This window comes from Ixodes scapularis, unplaced genomic scaffold, assembly GCF_016920785.2.
Source record: "Ixodes scapularis isolate PalLabHiFi unplaced genomic scaffold, ASM1692078v2 PGA_scaffold3__209_contigs__length_174095766, whole genome shotgun sequence".
In the NCBI taxonomy this organism is placed as follows: domain Eukaryota; kingdom Metazoa; phylum Arthropoda; class Arachnida; order Ixodida; family Ixodidae; genus Ixodes; species Ixodes scapularis.
Genome location: NW_024609868.1, coordinates 69,478,314 through 69,488,359, shown reverse-complemented (window position 1 = coordinate 69,488,359; position 10,046 = coordinate 69,478,314).

Genomic DNA, 10,046 nt, shown 5'->3' with positions numbered 1-10,046 from the left:
TTGTTTGTTTGCTGGTCCATGTTGTCGCACAGTTCTTAGTTACATACGTGAGAGAAGCTGCAAAAACTTCAGCTGACTGATGTGCTGCAGGTTCTGGCACTTGTCCCGGTTTGTATAAGGAAGCCTACGTCAAAACTCGTTTAGCACCTGCGATATCTCCTGCACGTGCACTACAGCCTGCGATATCTCCTGCACTACAGCACTACAGCCTGTTTATCCAGCAAGACCTTTTTTCCAGCCCTGGTGTACAAAGTGTTCTGGATGATTGCGCAGAGATGAACCGATGAGGACATCAGAAAACGCTCCTCCGCAACTCACCCGTGTTTCAGTCGCCTTAAGTGCCAGGTTTAAATTTCTACCCTTTTTTTAATGTATTCGAGCTCACACTGATGAATGTTTACAAACTTTTTGGGGCGTATTTCAAAACCCGCTTACAAACTTGTATGGTATGTTTATTTCAGTTTACACCTATGAATGTTCACAAACTTTTTCTGAGCCGATTTGAGTTTGCACAAAGTATAAATTGTTTCGTAACAGTTGCTATCTGTCTCATCTCTAGTTTTCCTCGAATGGCGTTCTCATCCTTTAAGTTTCCCCAGATCGTATGTTTTATTTCCCCGATCCCCCTGAAAAACGTATCGGTGACATTCTACTGTATTAATAGTTATAGGTTGCTGCAATACATACCACCATTTCCACTATTTTTCACTCTTGCCATCTGGTTGCCAGGATTGTTAGGCCTTGTTGTCTTCACACTTTTCCTGTGCCCTCCATTGGGCGTCAGCAGCTTTAGGCACATTTCTGATGATGCTGCCATCTATAGATGAAGCCCTTTGAAACACTGGAAAAGCTGCAAAGCTTTTATGAATGTTTTGTAAACTTTAAGGCAAGTGTAGACGACCCTTTAGTTCCCCCCCTAGTGCTGAAAGGGCATCACTGTTGTTTAGTTCGTTCCTAGGAGAGTGGTTGCATAGTGTTGGGGAAATCTTTTCGCCACGAGACATTTCGGGAACCATGGTGTCAAATCACGGACATTTTGAGGGACAGCCATTTACTTGGGACGTCGTGAAATATTCTTGGCACCCGATGCGCCCACCGTGTAGCTGTGAAAGGAGGTTGCAAAAATGTTTTACTGCAGTTGAGAAAAATTATAACACTGTCCTGTGATTGATCTGTTTGTACAGCAATGTAATTGCAAGAATGAATGTGCATGCATTCAGTTTGTTCATCTTGCAGAGCCAGTCAGTGCAGCAGTTGCAGTTAAGAAAATGCACAAATGGCAGTTTTAACTGCTAACACAGTGTAGCAGATATATAGTGGATAAGTTTGGCTCTCACCTATAGTGTGTTTGTGTGTGTGTGTGTTTTTTTACATTTTCTATTGTAGGTTTGCTCTGCTTGTGCTAACACTTTTTGTAATCTTTATATTGTGCAATGACTACATATTTCCCCCTCCTGCCCTCCCAATTGTTTTCCAGGTACACCGTGTTCAAGGACAACATCACACTTGGAGATTGTATCCTTTGTTTATTCAGCAGTGTCATTACTGTGTGTTTGGAAGAGGTGGTACAGGGCTCGTGAGCCTGTAGCACAGTACAGAATACAGTTAGGATTAGTTGAATATCTGTTTCTGCATTGCATAAAAACGGTATCACAGAAAGCTTTAACTTTATTTAAACAGGACCTTGGAATGTGTGTGTGTATGGGGGGGGACGGGACGGGGGGGTTAACGTGCTTGGAGGTTTTTAAGCTACTCAAGTAAGGTATCTTACAAACTAAGAAAATTCTTTGTTTTGAACAGACAAACCACACAAAGACCCTGATGTGAACAGTGGACTTTAATTTATATTGTAGCTGGCACCGAGATTTCACCTCTTAAAAGTACCATTAAGCAATATTGGGTTCAAACTTTATTAACTGCATCTCATGTAGTGGGACACAAAAAAGCTAATATTTAAGGGCGAGGAGCTAGAAACCCTGTTTCTGCTGAAAGTATTCAAAAGCAAGAGTGGTTTATTTTTTCTGATCTACCCAGTTCATAGCGGTGCTGAGCGCATCACGATTGAATGCAACCTCACTGATTGGCTTGCTCTTGATCACAACAGTTGCCTCAGCAGATATTTGGGATTTCGTTTGTGGCCATTTAATACGGTGAAAGAAATTGCGAAGCTCTAACAATATCCGGAGCACAGCACATGCTCTAAAGTTCGCCAACCCGAACATGTGGATTGACAACATTGACGGCATGAGCCGGGAAAAGAGCACCCAACAGCTCGTTTTGGCCCTGTTTTGAGGAGATAAATGCTGCTCGGTTTTCTCCAGTGTTTTCTGTATTAGGGTGGGGGGAGGAGCCCTAGCTGTGGGCTCCTTTTAAGGACGGGGGTAACATAAAGGGACTCCCCACCCCTAGCCTTTCCCACTGGAGAAGGGGAGCCCCTGGATCGGAGTGGTCAACCGATGGTCGAGACGGCCTCTTTAAAGGGACAATGAAGACAATTTTATTTCATTTTTTTAAATGGTGTTTTTATGCTTCTTGGGAACATAGCATGCTGCCCAATTTTTCGTAGACATTTGTGACGCGTACTTATGTGCCTACGAAAGAAGTAAAGAAACCAAATTGAACAATATCCATTCTCGTTTCTGGGTCTCCGAAAGCGGAGGTCACGTAGGGAGTGACGTCAAGTGTGAATAGTCGGTATCGGTAGTATTTAGGAGATCGAGACTCTGGTTACCGCGGTGGGTTATAGCAGCGCGGTGGCGCAGTCGTGTCGTCGAATCTGTCAACATGGACGACAATGCCGCTCTCGCGAGCGAGTTCGGGCTTTCGTTCAGTGACCCAACACAAACGGAACGGGAGTATGTGTGCGGCGGCCTCCTCCATCACCTCCTACACCGTGCCCGAGGGAGACCGCCCAGCCGGTAACGAGCGGCCCGCATTCCGAAGTGCCCATAGTTGCTCCGTTGCTCGTTGGCCGTTTCGCGTACCGTGTAGCAAAGAAAAAAAATGAATATGCTGCTTTATTTACGGTTCAGTAATCATTTCCGGTCCGATTTATACTTTTCATTGTTATTCAAGCGTAAATTAGAACAGTATTTCTAAAAATCGCGAACCAAAACGTGACCGAGGGCACGTCTCTTGTTTTGACCAATCGCTGACGCGTCTCTTGTGACGTCGCGCTTCTTGGCTGCGCATCGGTCACGTGAGCTCTGCTTCTCTTGGCTTCTCCCGCAACCCTCGGGGCGTCGCCAAGTCAATCCCGGTACGATTATTACCGCGACTGTCTTATTGATTTGCGCGGCACACAAGCGCCGGTTTCGGCTGAAATTTGGGCAACGTGGTTCGAAACGTGCCTGGAACCCAGTTCAATCGCCCAAAAAAATGTCCGAAATTGCCTTCATTGCCCCTTTAAGGGGAAGGCTGACATAAAGGGTAGCGTCCCCTCAAGTCTTCCCAAGTGGGAGGGGCCCTCGCACTGGGGCACCCTCTGCATGGGAGCCGAGAGATATTAAACTAATCACTGTGGCAAAGCTGCTTGGTGCATGGTCGCCATGCGGTGATCGTCGGATTCACTGTGGTGCAAGCTTGTGCCCCAGTAGCGAGGTCGGACAGGGGTCGACTCTTCTCGGCTAGTTTTTCTCAGGCTGTTCCTTTGGCCAGTCCCGTTTTTCTTTTTTGTTTCCCCTTCCCAAATTGGCTTTACTGTGACATTTCCGTTTGATCCATGAATCCATTTAATTTTTATCGAATTGGTTTGAAAATTGGTTGTGCCCATTGAGGTGGTACCGATTAAGGCAGTTTTATTTTTCAATCTTTTTCACAAGCCTCGCCCTATCAAATGTATTAGGGCATACCACTTAAAACGAGCGCATGTCTTATATATTGTCACGATTGACCAAAAGATAAGTGTCTAGGAAGTGAGAAATAAATGTTAAATGGGGCACACTTGGGCTTGAAATGAAAATACAAATCTGCCATGCATCTTGTGACGGCGTTGAGAGAACAACCGATCACATGCAGTGACCTATAGCTCTTTCTATACAGACACTACAGTTGGGAAAATTCTAGACCAGAGTGTTAAATCGCGAACGAGAGAGCAGAGACCAAGTCGTTCCAGATGAAAGGCTCCATTTTTAATAATCAGTCCGAGCCGATCGCGAGCACTGCGCGAGCTCTGGCAGCGTGATACGCGCTGAGCTCGCGCCATCGCCGCCTACTGGCATACCGTCTTTGCCAGTATATAACATTCTTCCCCCCTCAGGAGAAGTTGTCCGGAGTAAACCGGGCAGGAGGCCTCCGGACTCGAGAACCTCGTCGCAGCGGAATTTCCGGGTTCCCTTGAAGTGGCGATGCTTCCGATGACGAAGCTGAGGGTGTTGAAGCAGGGTCGACTTTGAACTTTGACTTTGAAGCCGGGGTATCGACCATTGAACTATACTGGCTTGTCGTGGGATTGTCAGGCATTTCTTGAGATGCCGGTGAATCGCCGAATGGACAGTTTCTTTGTGCTTCGCACGGCGAGGTGCTGGGTGGCTTTCGAGGTGTCTGCCGACGTTTCATGTGGTCTGCATGCACGAAGCGTACCTTTCCTTGCACCTGTACAAGATAGGTCACAGGGCTGACGACCTTCACCACCACCCCTTCCTCCCAGGAACACTGGCCTTGTACCGTCTTGACAAACACGTTGTCGCCCTGTGTAAATGATCGCATTGGAGCACGATCTAAGTCGATTGTTTGTTTCTGTCGCAACTGTTTGTCGCGCATCTCACCAGTAAAGTTGGGCCTCAACAACGAGAGTTGAATTCGGGGTTGCCTCTTCAGAAAGAGTTCTGATGGAGATAGTTTTGTCACCGTTGATGGCGTGTTTCTGTAAGCCATAAGGAAGTCGGAGAGCTTCTCTTGTAAGCTTCGCACGGACTTGGTGAATTGATCATGAAGAACTTGCTTCAGCAACGCTTTCTTTGTGGTTTGGACTACCCTTTCGGCTGCTCCGTTTGAAGCGGGATGGTAAGGAGGCGTTTTTATGTGTTTAATTAGATTTCGTTTCATGAATTCCGCAAATTCGTGAGATGAAAATTGTGGCCCATTGTCACAATTTCCTCCGGCAGTCCGAAGTTTGCAAAGACAATATGAAGTTTTTCCAGTGTCTTGGCGGTGGTCGTGGAACGCATAGGAAAGACTTCCAGCCACTTAGAATAAGCATCCACGATAATCAAGAAGTTGACGTCATTCTTGGTTGCGAAGTCAATGTGGATGCGTTGCCAGATTTGTTGTGGATACGTCCATGGATGTAGAGGTACGACCGGAGCGGCTGCCTGAACAACTTGGCAAACCTTGCAGCCTCGAACACACTCTTCGATGTCTTTGTCGAGATTCGGCCACCAGACGAATCCTCGTGCTAGCATCTTCATGCGGCACATGCCGGGGTGTTCTTCGTGTAGCAAGGAGAGGACTGTACTTTGAAGTTTTGTCGGTATTATGACACGCAGCCCCCATGTCAGGCAACCTTCCTCTACTGAGAGTTCACTTCTACGAGCATAAAATGGCTGCAGCTCTGTCGCGTGTTCAGACGTTGGCCACCCTCGCAGCGTGAAGTGCAGAACTCGGCTAAGCAAGTTATCCACCGAGGTTGCTTTGCTTACTTCCATGGCAGTTATGGGTGTGGCATCGAAGAGCGCCAAACACTCCTTCTCTGCGTCTTCCGACAACCTAGGCAAAGGAAGACGTGAGAGCGCGTCTGCTGCTTCGTTGTCCTTGCCACGTCGATAACAGAGTCGGTAGTTGTAGCCTGACAGAAGCAACGCCCATCGTTGCATTCGAGCAGCGGCCAAGGTTGGAGCGGCCTTGTCGTGAGACAGCATTCCCAAGAGAGGCTGGTGGTCTGTGTATATTGTAAAGAATCTTCCATATAGATAACGGTGAAATCGTTTCAGGCAAAATATGATAGCCAGTGCCTCTCTTTCTCCTTGAGCGTAGTTTTTTTCCGCGGGTGTTAATGTTCTCGACGCAAAGGCAATAGGCACTTCCGCACCCTCTGACGTCTTGTGGAACAGAACAGCTCCAAGGCCGTAGGCTGATGCATCGCAAACCGCCCCGATCGGTTTGTCTATGTCATAATATGCCAAAGCTGAGCTGTTGACTAGCAGATCTTTTGTTGCTTGGAAGGCTTTCTTGCAGCTGCTGTCCCATTTCCAGTGATGTCCTTTCTTCAGGAGCTCGTACAATGGCGACACCGTGTCAGCTAGATTGCGCAGAAACTTTCCGTAGAAGGTCAGCATTCCGAGATAAGCCTTAAGTTCCGTCACGTTCGTAGGTTCTGGCGCTTCTGTGATTGCCTTGACCTTGCTTTGTGTGGGCTGGATGCCTTTTGCGGAAATTTGGTGTCCCAAATACACAACTGAGTCCGCAAAAAACTTGCACTTCTCCTTTCTGAGGGTCAAGTTAGACTCGGACAGTCTTTGTAGAACAGTGTCCAGGATTTTGCTGCACTCTGCCATATCTCTGCCAGCGATGATGATGTCATCGATGTAACAACACGTCTGTGCAATTCCTTGCAGGACACGGTCCATCAACGATTGAAAAATGGCAGGTGCGCTTGCTACTCCAAAAGGAAGTCGCTGGTACTCAAACAGTCCCAGGTGTGTATTGATGGCCAGCAGGTGTTTCGACGTGTCGCTGAGCTTGATTTGCTGGTACGCTGACGACAGGTCGAGAACGCAGAACACTCTCCCCCCGACCAACGTGCTGAAGATGTCCTCTGGATGTGGCAACGGGTAGTGATCCATCTTGAGAACCGGGTTGATGGTCACCTTATAGTCACCGCACAACCGAAGGCTTTCTCCTCCGTTTTTCGGTACCACAACTAAAGGAGTGGCCCAGTCGCTTTGAGAAACGTGACGCAATATGCCACCTTTTTCAAGCTTTCGCAGTTGTGCTGTCACCGCTTCCTTGAGGGGCAGAGGAACAGGACGTGCCTTGCAAAAGACTGGAGTGCTGTTTTCCTTGATGACAACCTGTGCCTGATAATCTTGTACCATGCCAGGGGAACTGTCGAAGACGTTCGGATACTTCTTTCGAAGCTGTTCCACTTGGTCTTGAACAGTGATGCTGCAGATAGCCGTCCAGTCCAGCTTCAGCTTCCGGAGCCAGTCGCGACCTAGGAGCACTGGTGGACTTCGACCTTCGCTAGCTACTACAAACAAGTCGAGTGTTTCCTTTTGCCCGTTATATTGGACTTTGACTGAGATCTTCCCTTTTACCGACAGCCGCTCACCAGAGTAAGTGCGGAGAGCTACTTTGGTTTCCAGGAGCTCTTCCTGGGGAAAGTGTTTAATAAAAACTTCTTCTGGTATGATTGAGACCGCCGCTCCCGTGTCGATCAACATGAGTAGAGGAACTCTGTCCACCTCTACGAAAACTTGAAATCCCGGTGAAGATTTCATACACGTGTACACGGTCAGTAGGTCTTCATCCTCATCATCAGACTCTTCAAGGATTTGAACGTTGCGCTCTGGAGTCTTTCCAGGCGTGTTGTGACACATCTTCCGGAGATGTCCAGTCTTGTAGCAGATCTTGCAGCGATATGTTTTAAAACGACATTCGCGGGGTTCATGCTCATTTCCGCAACGATAGCAAATTGTTTGCGAAGTACTGTACCCATGATCATGAGACGTGCTTCTCCCATGACCTCTGTTCTCAGGAGGTGACACATTTTTATGAATAGCGTTCACTGCTTTGGATTCTTTGTGCATGTCCACCGTTTGTTTTACTGCTGCTTCTTTTTCCCGCGCTATCTTGCAAGCGACTGCGAAAGTTAGCTTTTCTTCAGCAAACGCAAACAGTTCCTTCTGAGTTTCTTCGTCCCTCAGGCCAGCTACCAGCCTGTCCCTGAGAGCACTTTGCAAAAATGTTCCGAAATTGCAAAATCGAGACAAACTCTTCAGGGCCAAAATGAAATCCTCCACGGATTCATGTTCTAGCCGACTCCGTTGGTTGAACCTACAGCGTTCGGCTATTACAGACCGTTGCGGGCCGTAGTGCTCCTCTAATAGAGTCTTTATCTCGCTGTACGTTTTAGAGCCTGGCAAGTCTGGGGCTGCTAGGTTTTTGAGGACTTCGTATGTTCGATCGCCGATGACTGTTAGGAATGTTACTGCCTTTTTTTCTTCTTTGATGCTGTTCGCAGCGACGAAAAGCTCAAAACGCTCAACGTACGTCTCGAAACTCTGAGAGGCCTCGTTGAATTCTAGCACCTTCCCAAGGTGTGGCATTTTCGTACACTGCGACGTTCACTACGTTGAGAAGTAGAGAGAAGCGCTGCACATACTATTTCCTTGGGGTCCTTTCAGCAGTGGCTCTTCCCGCTGCTCGCTGCGGGTTCTTGGCTTAGCACCGTGGTAGCCGTGATCCAGGTCCCCGTTCCTTCGTGAGATGCCGATGACCTCCGACGACAGGTAACCAGTATCCTCGTCGCCAATGTTAAATCGCGAACGAGAGAGCCGAGACCAGGTCGTTCCAGATGAAAGGCTCCATTTTTAATAATCAGTCCGAGCCGATCGCGAGCACTGCGCGAGCTCTGGCAGCGTGGTACGCGCCGAGCTCGCGCCATCGCCGCCTACTGGCATACCGTCTTTGCCAGTAGGCAAAGACGGTATGCCAGTATGCCGAATTCTAGACCAGAGCAAGTGAGAACTTGTTTAATTAAACTGGACCGTTCCGGTAGAACTAACAAACAGTAAAAATAGAGGCAGGCTGCCGGGATTGAACCCAGGAACTCGGCATGGAAGCCACATGCTCTGCCAACTTGGCAATAGATGTGGTAATGTTGCGAGGGTGAAAAAGGGGTGGTTTAATGAGCATAGATGCCTTCTGCGTGCGTAGAGCGAGTATATTGACCTACCTGGCACTTCGGAACGGCGGGACATAGATGCGGACGTCGGTGTTCCCAGTGGGTGGTCCCGATGGGCCCATATTGCTTGCGACTCCTTAATATAGAGACATAAGCAGCAAAACATCACCTGTAAGGTTCTGTATCCAGCTCTTTTTCTAACTTAATTTGAGACAAACAAAAAAACACTGGCATTGCGCATTGTGCAAAAATAAATAAAATTGACTAGCACTCAAACAATTTCAACTCATTACAGCAAAACAAACATGCCTCACGTTTCTTCTGCTTTCTTTTCCCGCTTTTTTTTTTTTTTTGGTCAAGTCGTTTCTGGTGGGACCACCGAAGTGTGCTCAGGATCTGCTGCGTTCTGCTTCCATCTTTACCCCCTGTCTGCTTGATGATAGTATGAACATCTGTGATTACACTAACCCTTTCCCTCGAAAAAGGCTCTTGGAATTATCTGGCCAAGCACAATCTGATTGTAAAGGGATAGGTGTTTTGATCTATTTTGCTGCACTGTTTTGATTATTCATAGTATATGGTCTTGTGCATGGTAACATCTCTAGTCTGGCAAACTAAACTGCATGGTTCGTTACTAAAACGGTTTATAGATTAATGCATCCTGCAGGTTAGTATGGATGGAACAACACTTTGTTGTATATTACTCTCCTGTCTAAATCCGAAAGAAGTGTAATTGAGTGCTACTTTGTATTGAGGTAAAAGATGTACTTGGGTACTGGAAATGCTTGCTTCATTGGTAGTCATAATTTTGTGATATTATAACGGAAACTGGGTGGCCCCCAACAATGTCAGAAGTGCCTTCAATGACGAGTGAAAATCTTTGAGTTGGTGACTGACATTGATGAAGCATGCTACCAGTCAAATTAATGTAGTCTGCCTTAGAATTCACCCTTGTGAAAAGTTTAGATCATAAACGAACAGTTTGCGCGCAGAAATAGGACATGGTGTAAATGTAGCCTTGCACGAATAGCTTTTCTAATATCCTGTTCTTTTCACGAGTTAATACTATTTATAAACTTTTGACCTGGCTTGATTTCATGCAGTACATATGTTGCACAGGGCAGCTTACTTTTTCATATTGGAGATTACTGCATAGTTACATGGCAGTGGCGCATGCACACGCAATATGAGCGACAACCCT